This window comes from Gymnoscopelus microlampas (assembly GCF_963454915.1).
Source record: "Gymnoscopelus microlampas genome assembly, chromosome: 23".
Lineage (NCBI taxonomy): Eukaryota > Metazoa > Chordata > Actinopteri > Myctophiformes > Myctophidae > Gymnoscopelus > Gymnoscopelus microlampas.
The window spans coordinates 16,250,826-16,260,825 of record NC_139960.1 but is presented as its reverse complement, the minus strand read 5'-3'; the positions used below and the strand labels follow the sequence as shown (position 1 = coordinate 16,260,825).

Here is a 10,000-nt window from a genome sequence, read left to right as displayed (position 1 = left end):
GTCTGTATGTATGTATGTAGCCAGTGTGACGTCATATGACATCACGGTCGTGACATCACGATGAGACACGCCAGTGTGACGTAATCTCACGACAGCATGACATCACATCCTACCTATAAATAGGTAGGATGCACCAGTTCGACGGCTTCCATCCTCAACACAACCCACGCCGACGACCCTTTACACAAATAAACTGCTAACTTCATCTCCTGCGATTTCAACTATCTTTTCACATTGTACACCACTGCACACTCCCCACAGGTCTGCCATACCAGGTCTGAGTAATCACAAAGTGGGTTTTGGTCATTGGAGAGGTGATGCACGTCACCTCTTTCTGAAGTGGGTACTTTCAAAGCCTGCCGTGGATTTAGGAGAGCACAAAACTCTCTCTCACACTGTGAGGCACTGCAAAGTGAACGACGCGTCACGCTAGACGTTCGGGCCGCGTAGCGGCCCGACATCACGATGACAACGCCAGTGTGACGTAATCTCACGACAGCATGACATCACATGACATCACATCCTACCCATAAATTCTAGGATGCCGTCAGATCGCACCAGTTCGACGGCTTCCATAGTGATAAATAGTAATAATCTATACAAGGAACTCTCTCCACCACAAGAACTCTCTCCACCACAATGACGACAACTTCACCAAAGCCACAACGGCTGGAGATACAACGCCAGACGACGCGTCACGCTAGACGTTCGGGCCGCGTAGCGGCCCGAACTTCTAGTTATTTACGATTCTGTGCCTATCGGTACATAACTCGGACAGCGCTTAGTCGACTAGCAGGCCATCGGCCGGTCGGCGCGGGCACTCTCGCCTGGAGGCGCTCGGGCGCGCCTCCTCGGCCTCAAGGTCTGCTGAGTCGGCGCGCCTCCGTCATGGTCCCAAAACTATACTTTATCGGCGAAAAAAAGTAGTCCGCGGTTGTTTGAAAAAGTATTGTCCCAAGCGGGAGTCGAACCCAGACTACCAACGCTAGTGGATTGGGAGTCTAATGATTAGCAAGGTGCGCCACTGAGGCTGGTGCTGAGAATGGGTATTTGGGCTGGACTAGAATGTGACAACCCCCAACGTTCCCAACTCTTCTAATGTAGAGCGAAAAAAGCACCGCCCAGTAGGCCCCTACGGGGCCTACAGGGCGGGGCTACTGAGACCGGCGGTAAAAAGACTGTTCGCGAGTTGCTCACCCAGCGCATGGGCCGAAATCACCCCTTCTTCCGGGTAGGAAAATGTAATGGGCGAGGCCTATTTGGGGCATCTGCAACGCGTTTTGCGTCACCTCTGTGACACGTTTTGCGTCACCTCGGTGCGCAGCCCCGTGCGCAAGCTTGTGAGTCGAGCCCATTGGTCGAAACCGTTTTAGCTCGTTCATGTACAGTGGCCCCAGCCGTTTTGAGCTCCAGTACCTGTGCCATGTCTGCTTAATATAAGCGACTTTGGGCTTGTTTTTCTGTTAAGTCGCTTGTAAATATTGGTAGTTGTTGCTGGTTGCGTTTTTTTGGGCTTGTTTCTAAAGTGTAGTTACTTATTTGGGCTTCTTCCCTGATGTTGTTTAAACTCGTGGTTCTCTAACATTTTCATGTCAAGGACCCCCAAAATAATATGTATTTATCCATGGACCCCCATCTGACAATATTTGGACCCCATACCAGATTTGTGTTGTTAAAATGTTTTGGAAAATATTTGCTTGTTTGAAAAAACAGATCTACAAGCTCACAACGCACCGCATCGCGACGCGTTGTGAGCTTGTATCTGCTATCTTAAATATCCGATGATTAAATATCCGATGCATATAGGTCTGAAGTGCTCATGTGCCCTATAGTCGCTTCTTTTGGGCTAGTTTTCATAGACCTAGTTGCTTATTTCTCTCGCGAAATCTGGCAACACTGCAACAGAGAGCCAGATGGGGAAAGCACACAACAGACAGAGGACGAGGACGTGAACTTTATTTTGAGGTGTGTGTGTGTGGTTACATGCTTGAGGCTTTCAGGATAGCTTTCAGACACTTTGTAAAGCAAATCTTTCGGCAAATTTCCACCGCGCGGCTCGCCTTGCCTTTCCCCCCGCCGACCAACCAACCGACACCTGTGTGTTCTGAATCTGCGGTGTGGAGGTTGGCGTGAGAGCCGCGGCCGCACCACACAGCGAGAAGAGAGACAGAGGGCGGGTGACGTGCCAAGCCAAACCGAAGCGTTGGCGACATGACAGCACAGCACGTTGGTGCTTTTTCTGCAGCGGGCCGGCGGTTGTGCTTGAAAGATAAACATGTGTAATTCCACAAGTTCCAATTATTTCTCGGCTGCCATATTTGCCTTTAAAGTTTTTCAAAGTGCTTTCCTGACTCTCCTGACGACTAACACAGTACCGTACTCTGTGTGTTTGTGCGCGTGCGTGTGCATGTGCGTGTGTGTGTGTGTGTGTGTGTGTGTGTGTGTGTGTGTGCATGTGTGCGTGTGTGTGTGCATGTGTGCATGTGTGCGTGTGTGTGTGTGTGTGTGTGTGTGTGTGTGTGTCTGGCCACCCAGCTGTTTCTCTGATCGCTGTTTCTTTTTCTGGGACATAAACTCACACAAGCTCACGTATAGCACAGAAACGATCGCCTCTGTTGAATCACACGCACGCACGCACGCACGCACGCACGCACACATGCACAAACACACGCACACGCACACGCACTTCCTGCCAGATCTTTTTGAAGATTAATCAGTTGACTGGCGGTAGAAATTGAACAGGTACATGATGTACGTTGTTATGTAGGCTACAGTCTATAGTACTGGACAGGTTTCCCTGGGTGTATGAGCTGCTGTGTTTACACAGGCAGGACAGGCACTTGAAAGGCATTGCATTAGTTCAATGGAATATCCCCCCCTCGCCCCCCCCCCCCCCCCCCCCTCGCACAAGTCTCATTGTCATTGTAGGGTTTTCGTCTGTCAGACCACGCACGCTATTATGCTTTGAATCACTCAAACACACGCTCAAACGCACGCACGCGCGCGCGCACACACACACACACACACACACACACACACACACACACACACACACACACAGTTGAGTTAAATGGGCATCATTTAATGTCCTGTTGCTTTTCTTTCATGCTGTTTCATTATGCCTGATATGTACTGGGTTGCACAACGAAAATCGGTACAAGCTCACAACAGCACGCTGTGAGCTTGTAAATCTGCTATTTTCTCATGTTCTCCGGTGTTTGTAACACGGGAGCGCAAAGTACAAATTACCCTTTTGTGTGCTTTCGCGTGGGAGCTTGTAACACCTCTGTAGAGTGATGAACACGCCACAGACAATCACACTCGAGATGTGAATGTGTCTCTCTTTTATTCGGGAGGCCCTTGTCAAGACAAGAGCGAGCTCATTTTTCCATAACGCCATAATACATGGCAAAGGGACAGAGGAGAATTCATTTCAAATGAATTGCTCGTGTTTTTATGCCAATTCGGAGGGTTCGTCCTTGAACACGGAGTACAGACAGACACAGAAGACAAAAACAGCCTGCTTGTTGTGCACTGATGTACGTGCCATGACGTGCACAGTATGCAAATTATCATGGGGAATATGTGTATCAGTGTACATGTAAACATACATGCATACACGCACACACACACACACACACACACACACACACACACACACACACACACACACACACACACACACACACACACACACACATCCAGCTTCGATGATTCCAGTCGTAACCACAGCTTAAGACCGCACATGACGCTGAGCCAAGACAAAGCACCCTCCCAAATGATTGGCTATGTGTGTGTGTGTGTGTGTGTGTGTGTGTGTGTGTGTGTGTGTGTGTGTGTGTGTGTGTGTGTGTGTGTGTGTGTGTGTGTGTGTGTGTGTGTGTGTGTGTGTGTGTGTGTGTGTGTGTGTGTGTAAGCGGTCGTGCTTGCCTATGTGGGTTTTGGGTGAAAAAGTAAGTGTGAGTGAAGCAAAGCAGTCGGAGGAAGTCTGCAACAAGAGAGAGGTCTGTGTGTTGTAGGTGAGTGTGTGTGTGTGTGTGTGTGTGTGTGTGTGTGTGTGTGTGTGTGTGTGTGTGTGTGTGTGTGTGTGTGTGTGTGTGTGTGTGTGTGTGTGTGTGTGTGTGCATTTGTGCGCGTGTGCGTGTGTCTGTCAGAGGTAGGTATGTGTGAATGTGTTTTAAGTGTGTCCAGGACAGGGTGTGGTATAAGCAGATTGTGTGTGAGAGAGCTCGGCAAAGGCATACATGCATGTATGTGCACGTACTGTATGTGCACGGTTCCATGTTTTTTTAATGTGTCTCCCCCTCAGTCCCTGTGTCCGCCGCTGCAATTCCACATTACAGATGTGCAGAAGGTGTGTGTGTGTGTGTGTGTGTGTGTGTGCGTGCGTGTGCGTGCTTGTGTGCGTGTGAACATGCTGAGTGTGCTTCCACCGTGCCACCCGTTCATGCTGCATAAGCAGAAATCCTGATTGGATTACAAGTCTGTCTGGGAAGTGGAGTGTGTGCGTGTGTGCGTGTGTGTGTGTCAGGGGGAGTGGATGTGGTACAAGCGTTTAGTTCAGTGTTAATATATTCATGTCATGGTGTGTCGGGGTGTATTGAGACCGAGCAGTGCTAAACTGCTGAATTCATGTACTGTAGTAGACATCTGCCGTGTGTGTGTGTGTGTGTGTGTGTGTGTGTGTGTGTGTGTGTGTGTGTGTGTGTGTGTGTGTGTGTGTGTGTGTGTGTGTGTGTGTGTGTGTGTGTGGCACACGGGACACGTTCACATGTACCACATTTGCATTAATGACCCAGTGTGGATGTGTGTTCTTGTGTGTAACTTTACCACAAAGTCTGCGAGCTGCTCTGTGTGAATGTGTGTGTGTGGCTGTGCACGTGCACACGCACGCCATTTCCAGATGAGCGTGTCAGTGTTGAATTTGGAGGTCCTTAAGGTGTTCACGCCCCAGTTCCCTGCTTCTCTTAACCACAGTAGATCCCAGTGCAGATATATACAGGCCCCTCTGTGTGTGTGTGTGTGTGTGTGTGTGTGTGTGTGTGTGTGTGTGTGTGTGTGTGTGTGTGTGTGTGTGTGTGTGTGTGTGTGTGTGTGTGTGTGTGTGTGTGTGTGTGTGTGTGTGTGTGCGCGCAGGCCACCATGCCTCTTGTCAGAGATCACCACTGTGTTGAAATATGTGCGTGTGTTTTCACTTCGCCCCATCTGGGGGAAACCTTTCGTGACAGACCCCGGTGACGGAGGCTGCGTTTCGGGTGCAGCATACAGCATTCCTTGGCTCCCCGGTTCAGCGGCCGGTTGTCTTGCGTTTTTTTTAGCCAGGCTGGGTCAGCGTATCGACAGCCAAAACGCCAAGGAAAGTGTTGCCATGTCAGCTTATTATAAGCGACTTACTTGCATGCATGCTTTTGGGCTTGTTTGTTGGGCTTGTTTCTAAAGTGTAGTTGCTTATTTGGGCGTGTTTCCTAATGTTGTAAAAAACAGTGGTTCTTAAACATTGTCATGGCAAGGACCCCCAGAATAATGTGTATTTGTTTGCCTAACCCTCATAATTATGGAAATATTTTGTCCCAGGATACAAGATTTGCTACGGCTACAGCTATGGCTACAGCTACGGCAATTTTCAAATAGCCGTAGCCTAGTCACATATTTTGGGCTTGTTTTCATAGACCTGGTTGCTTATTTCTCTCGCAAAATCTGGCAACAATGAAGGAAAGAGAAGTCTCCCCTGACTGGAAATAATTTGTTCAGTTCCTTGTTTCCCTTCGCTCACCCTTTACTTATTTTCTGTTTGTCATCGCTGTTGTTTCACTCAGTCTTTCAAGCTGGCGTCCCTATTGTGACACACTGTGGAGCTTGTAGATCTGCTGTTTCCACTATTCATCGTATGCAAAACATTATATATATATGTGATAAAAGGACCATATCATGGTCACTACATGTCATTGTCCATCGGCAACATGCAAATGGCAGTGATTGATGTTCGAAAATGTATGCAGAGATCTACTTAATGTCTCCATAACTCAGAAAGTGTACAAATGTAACCAAATGAACACAGGGTGTACGTATTTGTATTTATTGATTTGTTATAGCTCTATATTCTGATAATCTACTATATATAGAGTGTTCGTTCAGTAAGAGGGGTTTCCCTTTCTTTCCAGCTCTTTTAGTTGCAGAAAATACATTTTCACGTCGGGATACAAATTTGATCCAATCAGGAGAGAGAACCCATACAGGACACTAAACCTTGCGTCAACAGAATTTTCCACATAGAAAGCCTGGTTTTCGTTCCACACGGATCAGTGTGATCCGTTCTAGATCACGCACGTACGTACTGTACGCACACACACACACACACACACACACACACACACACACACACACACACACACACACACACACACACACACACACACACACACACACACACACACACACACACACACAGTACATGCACGCACCGTTTCCTTATCCGCTCTAGAGCCACACCAGATCAGCAACCTGCAGAGTGACTTGATCCCAGGATAAATCATTGAAATGGGAAATGATGGAGAAAGAGAAAATAGAGCAGACAGAAATGGTACTAGAACACATTGAAGCTGACAGTCTCTGTGGGGTTCTCTCTCCTAGCTTGGAAACCAGACAAATCTGCCATTGCAACAACAACAAAATAATAGCCCTGTGATATTATAATCTGATATGCCAGGCTATCTCTCTCATGATTGGATAAAATTGGTATCCCGTCCATACATTTTTCTTTTGTGTTTACTGAAGAGCTAGAGACGACACTGTTACTGAACAAACATTCTGAAGCAATGATTATTATCATAAAATAGAGCTTTCACTTTTTTTACAAAAAACTTTCATTTTTATTTTTTACAAAAAAACATTACATACACCCCCTTAAACCCGTTCAATCCGGGCACGTATCTCTGTCACTTAGATTTCTTTGGCTATACAAAAAATATCAGATCTACAAGCTCATAGTGCGGCACCACGAGCTTGTAGATCTGCTATTTTAGAAAAATCATGAAGATTTTAGCAAATCTTTGAATATATATATTTTAAAGCGAACATTTGTAACTCAAATCTTTGCTTCTAGGGGGGGGGGGGTCCTAATATTTTACAAATGTTCGCTTTAAAAAAATATATATATTTCAAGATTTGCACACCTTTTCACGATATTAAAAGAAAATAGTAGATCTACAAGCTTGTATATCTGCTATTTTTTAATAGCCAAAGAAATCTTAAAACGACACACAGATGGGCTAACACTGAGGAGTTTTTCTCTTTTTTATACTGTGCAAACGCTCTGCGTTCTAAATTCTACTTGCCCTTTACCCACCCCCCCCCCCCCCCCCCCACCCACCCCCCCCCCCCTCCTTCTAATGCCTACTTTGGCACAAGGCCACGTACATTTCTCTTCTTTTTTTCCCCGTGACTTTCATAGATGAAACACAAGACGCTCTCCTCAGGCATGATGTCGACTGTAAATCGCTTTTCCTTACTTCCCTTCTCTAACTCATTTCCTGGCCGTGGGATGTCACGTCTGATTCCTCAATGGGGAATAAAAAGGCTATCTGATAGGCCCTAATCCCCGAAGACCCCCGTCTTAACTGTGTGGGTAAAAAAAGGTACTTTAAAGCTTCCATCCGGGACTTATTTTCATGACCCAAGACCCCCAAATGGATATATATTTGTCCGTGGACCTCCATCTGAAAACCTATTGTGCCAGGGGGGACCTCCATAAGAGAAGCTTTGTAAATTTTGTCAACATTTGTCAACATTTTTCTGCACAACCACGCTTGAGCTTGTAGATCAGCTATTTTAGAATGTAGGTGAAAAATAAATCAGGGCTTGGGACCCCCTCAAGGACCCCTGCATGGGGACCCCACTTTGAGTGGTGGTCTAACTACTCTTCCATTGTGACATTTAGACCTTGGGGTTGGACACCAACTGGTTGACAATGTCAATAAAGTTATTTGAAGCAGACAGTGCACAGGATTGGACACTAGATGCCATCTGTAGTTTTAGTTGTAGCTTTAAGTAACCATTTCCTGGTCATTTACAGTATATACAGTATAGGTGACTTTATTGTTAGATGACATACAATTGCTGAGGTGCGTGTGTCTGTGCGCGCACACACTGGATCCCCAACATTAGTAACTCCCAACCCATCTATGGTATGAATTCTAACACCCAGACAAAAGCACACACACACACACACACACACACACACACACACACACACACACACACACACACACACACACACACACACACACACACACACACACACACACACACACACACACACACACACACACACACATGCGCGCGCCGCTTCCGAAGCCAAAGCCCCAGAGAGAGAGAGTTCCCGACCCCCTCGCTCTCTGACACAGATGAGCTGCGACCCTCTTTATTAGGTGACGGGCACTCCCCCCCACACAACCCTCTTCTCTTCGCCCCGTGCCCCACGGGGAACGTTCTGTCCACCCCTTCATCACCGCCTCATCCTTCTGTCCGCACTGGATCTCCAAGTGCCGTCTGGGGACCACCAGGGGTTCTTGGTAGGGGGGCGGGGGTTCCAGGGGGTCCCCTGCAAAATGAGAAACAGTTTGAAACACTTATTCAACACTTTTATTCGTCAGCTATTCGAAAATGTTGCCAAGTCTTGGGAAATGTCCCTGTCCCTGGCACGAACTCTTTTCAAAAGGGGATCCACGGAGCCAAATAGATATCCATCCGGGGGTGCTTGACGCTGATGAGGGGTGTGACGGAGGGCTGGATAGAGTCTGTCCACCCCTCCATTATTACACCCTCATCCCTCCATCCGCCACTCCGTCATCCCCTCATCCCCTCTATCAATCCTCTCTCCGTGCCGGAGTCACAGATGTTCAGAGCCCTCTCCCTATCTGAGTGGCTGCAGATGGCTGCTGTATTATAGCAGCCCTTCAATCACAACGAGACCTCTGTGTGTGCGTGTGTGTGTGTGTGTGTGTGTGTGTGTGTGTGTGTGTGTGTGTGTGTGTGTGTGTGTGTGTGTGTGTGTGTGTGTGTGTGTGAGCACGCCTGCCTGCTTATCTACTGTACACATTTGCTCGTCTGTATGTTTGTGCAACTGCTGTGTTTATTCCATGTCATCTGATCATGTGTGTGTAACGCACGCCAGAGAGGCTGATGAATGAGGTTCCGAGATGAGCGGCGCTGATAGTCTGGGTTTATACCTTGCACGGTATACTGTTCACATGCACGGTACCCTGCCTGTGTTCCTACTGTCTGATATGTGCCGCTAAACGATGTGTCTCATCACACGCACACAAGACTGTTCTTTCTATATCTCCTCTCAACTCAGACTGTATTGTATAAAGCACATTTAAAAACGACCGTGGTCGACCAAGGTGCTGTAGAGGTCAATTCTACTATGTATATAAATGATATACACCTGCTGCTAAGTATTGTCTCTCACTTGCACAAGAGACGGTGATTCTATACTGTATCTGCTGCTAAGTGTTGGCTTTACTTACAAGAGACTGTGATATTCTGCTTAATTTATTCCTATTCTGACCATGCACCTTATGTATGGCTGCCCCGTGACAATTGTGTCTTGTCACCTTTGTTTGCTTTGTTTCTTTTTCTATTCTTTACTAACCCTAACCCTAACCCTAACCCATGAATTTTGACTGCAAAGCATTGGGAGCTTGTGCAAAAACTGCAAAAAAAATCCCCCCCATTAACACTTTTACCCCTGTAAACGTGTGATGTGACAATGAATCTTGAAGTTGAATAAGTACTGCAGAGCACATGGCACTGATACTCTGGGTGTACCGTGCACAGTGCCTGCACGTAGACGGTTCTCTTTGTTTCTTCTGCACAGTACATTTTAGGAGACTGTCTTAGGGGAAATCTAATGCCCTCATCTATGCTCCGTTGTATGGCGGGGTTGCATGCTGAAAATAGCCAAGCTCCAGCTTGTATCTGCTATTTTCATTGCTCAACA

The 10,000-nt window shown here is 47.1% G+C and overlaps 1 protein-coding gene across 3 annotated transcripts in view; it reads left to right on the top strand.

The window, feature by feature from the left end:
• sema3aa (sema domain, immunoglobulin domain (Ig), short basic domain, secreted, (semaphorin) 3Aa) overlaps positions 1 to 10,000 on the top strand; it is an 818,452-nt gene that overhangs the window by 17,339 nt on the left and 791,113 nt on the right. The window contains exon 1 of one of the 3 annotated variants that reach the window (XM_084049419.1): positions 2,170 to 2,279. The exons of the other annotated variants lie outside the window; for them this stretch is intronic. The gene's annotated coding sequence lies outside the window, so the exon portion shown is untranslated. Of the gene's footprint in view, positions 1 to 2,169; positions 2,280 to 10,000 lie in introns of those variants that run through there. 3 annotated transcript variants of the gene reach the window in all.